At 44.5% G+C, this 4930-nt stretch overlaps 1 pseudogene across 1 annotated transcript; it reads left to right on the top strand.

The window, feature by feature from the left end:
- The first annotated feature begins 4186 nt into the window (after window positions 1-4186).
- Window positions 4187-4499, top strand: LOC310747225 (large ribosomal subunit protein eL43-like; annotated as a pseudogene). The gene has a single exon. The product of its transcript is annotated as a large ribosomal subunit protein eL43-like (transcript).
- The last annotated feature ends 431 nt before the right edge of the window (window positions 4500-4930 follow it).

The raw sequence follows: 4930 nt of genomic DNA, 5'->3' as shown, positions 1-4930 counted from the left end.
TTAAAGAAAATTTTCCAGAAAATATTTTTTATACATAGTTGCTTTCTCCCCTATATCTTTCTAAGCTGGTCAGAGTTTTGCACAGGGACATGAAAGCCACATGCGAAATACGTAGAAAGGAGTGAGTCTTTTGGGTTGATATGAAAGCTTAGGGATTCTCTTTCTCCAATATGTCACATGTTCATAATTTCTATGAATATGAGAGAAACGTGAAAAGGAAGTATTGTTTGAAAGCTGTTGGATGGACTTATCTCCCTCCCTCCCTCCCTCTCCAAAGGAAAATGTTTCTGCGATGACTTCAGTGCACTAAAATGCCAGAATGTTGGCTTAGTACAGTTACTAATACAGATAAAAAAATTGACATAGTGCAAATACTTGTGTGAAAATAATGTCCTTGCAAACTGTTGCAGGTTGTAACTTTTTGCCTCCACATCCAAACTGATACTCTCAGCTAGGCGAGGAAGAGAGATTTGAAGTAACATTTAAAGGTGAATTTACCCAATCTGTACTTTCTGAAACAATAAGCGAACTGGAACACAGCCATCCTTTGAAATGTGCACTTCTCCAAATTTTGCAATGCCATTTGCCAGCCAAGTGATGCGTAGAAAAATGTATGTGCTAGTGAAGTAAAATGTGCATCAAAATACATGTATTAGTGAAAATGACTTACAGAAATGTATATGATGAGGAGAAATATGCTTTGCAAAGCAAGCATTTGGCAAAATGGCATGTCAGCGTATTAGAAGAAATTTGCACTGAAAGGCTGATGAGTTTCCGTGGACTTTTTAAAAACAAAACCAAACCAAGAATCATAAATTGATATGGAAATGTGGAGAGCTGAATTTAAGATTGGAAGAAGCAGAAGGAGACTGAAACTGACAGATTCACCCCATTCCTACTTTCAGACTGGAAACAAAACTATCTCTAATGTGCAGGACCCAATATATAAGCTCCATGGTTTGTGGTTTTTTGTTTCCTTGTATTTTTGGAATGTGTAAAATGACACAAGAGGCAGAACCAAACATATTCCCTCACACAAACAGTAGTTTTTGGAAGGTTTGAAATGTAAAAATTAACAATTTAATGTGAATAAACTTCAAGGCACCTTGCATTCTTGAGTGCTCATTAAAAAAAGAGAGACAAAAGCGTGGCTAAAGGATGGGTTGGTTTTGAGGTGTTAAATGGAAAGTTAGTAAAAACTCAGTTGCAATCTGTTCAATGGTTTAGCTCAACCACCAAAAAGGTGTTTGCCCTTCATTTATAGGCAAGGAGGTAATTTTGCTTCCCTTTGAGGAAAAGGACACAACATTTGGGGTTTTGTAGTCTAGAAGGAAAAAAGGTGGGGACATGATAAACTTTTTAAACTTATCCATGGTTTGCAGAAAGTGGATAAAGGAACGTTTCCCTCCCTCAGTGCCATCCAACCTAAGCCGACTGTTGGAAGAATCAGGAAAGTACGGTACTTCTTCGCACCCACAAGACACAGTGATGGTGACCTACTTGGGTGCCAGAATTTAGGGGTACCCAGATTTAGTAAGTTTTAGAATTTAATCTTGAGTGAATTTAATCTTTGACCAAACTGCGGGAGGCAGTGGAAGACAGAAGTGCCTGGCATGCTCTGGTCCATGGGGTCACAAAGAGTCGGACATGACTAAACAACTAAACAACAACAGAATTTAATCACTGCTCAAATAGTTAAACCCTTCATAGCTGGGCTCAGCTTTCCCATGTCCAAGCCAGCCCAATAATGGCCAAGCCATTCAGCAAACAAAGGGGGCAGGAAGATGGGCAATTAATAAAGCAAAGATTCTGTGCCAGCGGGAAAATGGGTGAAGCCCTTCCCTGAGCTCAGAGTTGGGCAGAGGAACAAAGCCCAGTAGTAGAGTTTCAGGATCGCAGTTTTCCTGGTGTGCTCAAGGGGGAAAGGTTTATCAGTCAGTAAACAGCAATGGAACAGAGAAGCAAACTAGGTAGCTGCCTAGAGCAAAGTTAGGAGTTGTGCGCCCTGAAGCCCTGGCTTACCTGGCAGCAAGTCAGTATGCAAAGTCCAAGGGTGAGTCCACACATGCAAAGTCCAGGAAATGCAGTCCAGGGTCAATCCACATCGCCAAGCTTGAAGTCCAGCAGTCAGGATACAGTCCAGGGTCAAACACAAAGCATAATCCCATAAACTTGAAGGAGTCAAGGTCTATCAACATGGGCAGTTGAGCAAACATAGCACCTCAGCTCTGCTTCCCTTTTGAATGCTGATTGCAGCATCTGGGCTTGATGAAGCATACGACCCTCACCTGTTCCAAGCTTACTCCAGCTGAGGAATCACAAACCTTCTGCCAGAGCTAGCGAGCCCCACCTGGCTAGCTAGGGAACTGGGCTGTGGGCTCTTGTCTTCCTCAGCCTCCTAGAGAGCATGGGTAGGCAAACTAAGGCCCAGGGGCCGGATCCAGTCCAATCGCCTTCTAAATCCGGCCCGCAGGCGGTCCGGGAATCAGCATGTTTTTACATGAGTAGACTGTGTCCTTTTATTTAAACTGCATCTCTGGGTTATTTGTGGGGCCTGCCTGGTGTTTTCACATGAGAAGAATGTGTGCTTTTATTTAAAATGCATCACTGGGTCATTTGTGGAGCATAGGAATTCCTTCATTTCTCTCCCCCCCCCCAAAAATATAGTCTGGCCCCCCACAAGGTCTGAGGGACAGTGAACTGGCCCCCTGCTGAAAAAGTTTGCTGACTCTTGTCCTAGAGCGCCCCTCTTGCTTCTCCCTATGCCTCAGAGCCTGTTGTGTTATTGAAGACAGGAGACCCTCTAGTTCTGGTCATGGGTCCTGCTGCTCTAGTTCCTGTGTATTGACCCCCATCCCCTCGCCACCGTCCATCACCCTGTGAGTACTTCCTTTCCCATCCCTTGCTTGCCCCTGCCCCAAACACACCCCTCGGGATCCTCTTCCTCCTCCCTGTCAACCTGCCAGTTTTATGACATTTATGTTAGTGGGAGAGCAAGGCAAGCATGGCTGATGTCTGCTTGGACACAGAACTGCACCTATGGGAGAAGCAAGACCCTCTTGGAGTATAAAGCTGGGAGCCCTTCCATTGTAGGATCAGGTTGTAAAGGTAAAGGGACCCCTGACTATTAAGTCCAGTCGTGGCTGACTCTGGGGTTGCGGCGCTCATCTTGCTTTATTGGCCGAGGGAGCCGGTGTACAGCTTCCGGGTCGTGTGGCCAGCATGACTAAGCCGCCTCTGGCAACCCAGAGCAGCACACAGAAACGCCGTTTACCTTCCCGCCGGAGTGGTACCTATTTATCTACTTGCACTTTGACGTGCTTTTGAACTGCTAGGTTGGCAGGAGCAGGGACCGAGCAATGGGAGCTCACCCCGTCGCGGGGATTCGAACCACTGACCTTCTGATCGGCAAGTCCTAGGCTCTGTGGTTTAACCCACAGCACAACCCGCCTCCCCAGGAACAGGTTGTATATATGTGTAAATAAACCACATATCATAAAAACACCACAGTCTCTGCTGTGCCTCATTTCCAAAGGAAACTGAAACCCTGGAACTCCCTGAAATCTCACACTGCTGTGGAGATTGAGGGTGGGGTGCAATAACATTCTTCTGTCAATGAATGAGAACTGAAAGTGGGGTGTTACCGCACTCAGATCTTGCTTGCTGGCTTCCCCTAAGTATCTGGTTGGCAACTGTGAGAACAGGATGCTGGGCTAGAGGGTCATTTGGTATGATCCAGCAAACTCTTATATTTTTAGTTCTAAGTTAACAATCAAGCATGCTTTTGTCAGAAACGGACCTTCAAGAAACAAATAAATTACATCAAATAAATGTCAGTCGAGCTACTAAATGCTTTTAAAAGTATAAGTGTGTGTCTAGTTCTGGGCACCACAATTTAAGAAGGATAATGACAAGCTGGAAAGTGTGCCGATGAGGGCAACAAATACGATAAAGGGGTCTGGAAACCAAGCCTTATGAGGAACGGTTGAGGGAGTTGGGTATGTTTAGCATGGATAAGAGGAGACTGAGAAAAGTCATGCTAGCCATCTCCAAGCATCTAAAGAGCTGTCACGTGGAATGTTCTTTCTTTCTTTCTTTCTTTCTTTCTTTCTTTCTTTCTTTCAACTTTATTGAAATTCAAGAATTAAGAGTGTGTATAGCAGTTCGAAAGCACATCAAAAGCTCTCTCCCTGCGGCCTGCAGTGGTAACAAGATGGCCAAACGAACCAAGAAGGTTGGGATTGTGGGTAAATATGGTACCCGATACAGCGCTTCCCTGAGGAAAATGGTGAAGATTGAAATTAGCCAGCATGCTAAATATACTTGCTCCTTCTGTGGCAAGACCAAAATGAAGAGGAAAGCTGTGGGTATCTGGCACTGTGGCTCTTGTATGAAAACAGTAGCTGGTGGCGCCTGGACATACAACACCACTTTAGTGATGACGGTGAACTCTGCCATCACTGAAGGATTTAAAAGACCAGTAGAAGCATATTTTTGTTCCACTGTTACACTTTTTCTACAGTTCATGTCCTTATTGTCAATTAAAGGTGGTTATGAACATGGGGGGGGGCAGGGAGAAAAAGAAAGCACATAAAAGTGCAAGTAGATAAATAGGTACCGCTCTGGCGGGAAGGTACCGTAAATGGCGTTTCCGTGCGCTGCTCTGGTTCGCCAGAAGTGGCTTAGTCATGCTGATCACATGACCCGGAAGCTGTACGCCGGCTCCCTCAGCCAATAAAGCAAGACGAAAGCCACAACCCCAGAGTCATCCGCGACTGGACCTAATGGTCAGGGGTCCCTTTACCTTTATAGATTTTCTATAACTTAGAATCTCTTGCAAAACCTTTATAATTCTGTGAAAATCTAAATTCCAATTGACTTTTTATCTTCTTTGAATAGAAATAATGCACATAAAAACAAACCACCTTCA

This window comes from Podarcis filfolensis, assembly GCF_964270895.1.
Source record: "Podarcis filfolensis genome assembly, chromosome: 13".
Lineage (NCBI taxonomy): Eukaryota > Metazoa > Chordata > Lepidosauria > Squamata > Lacertidae > Podarcis > Podarcis filfolensis.
The sequence above is the reverse complement of the archived record's forward strand: the minus strand, read 5'-3'. Positions and strand labels throughout refer to the sequence as shown.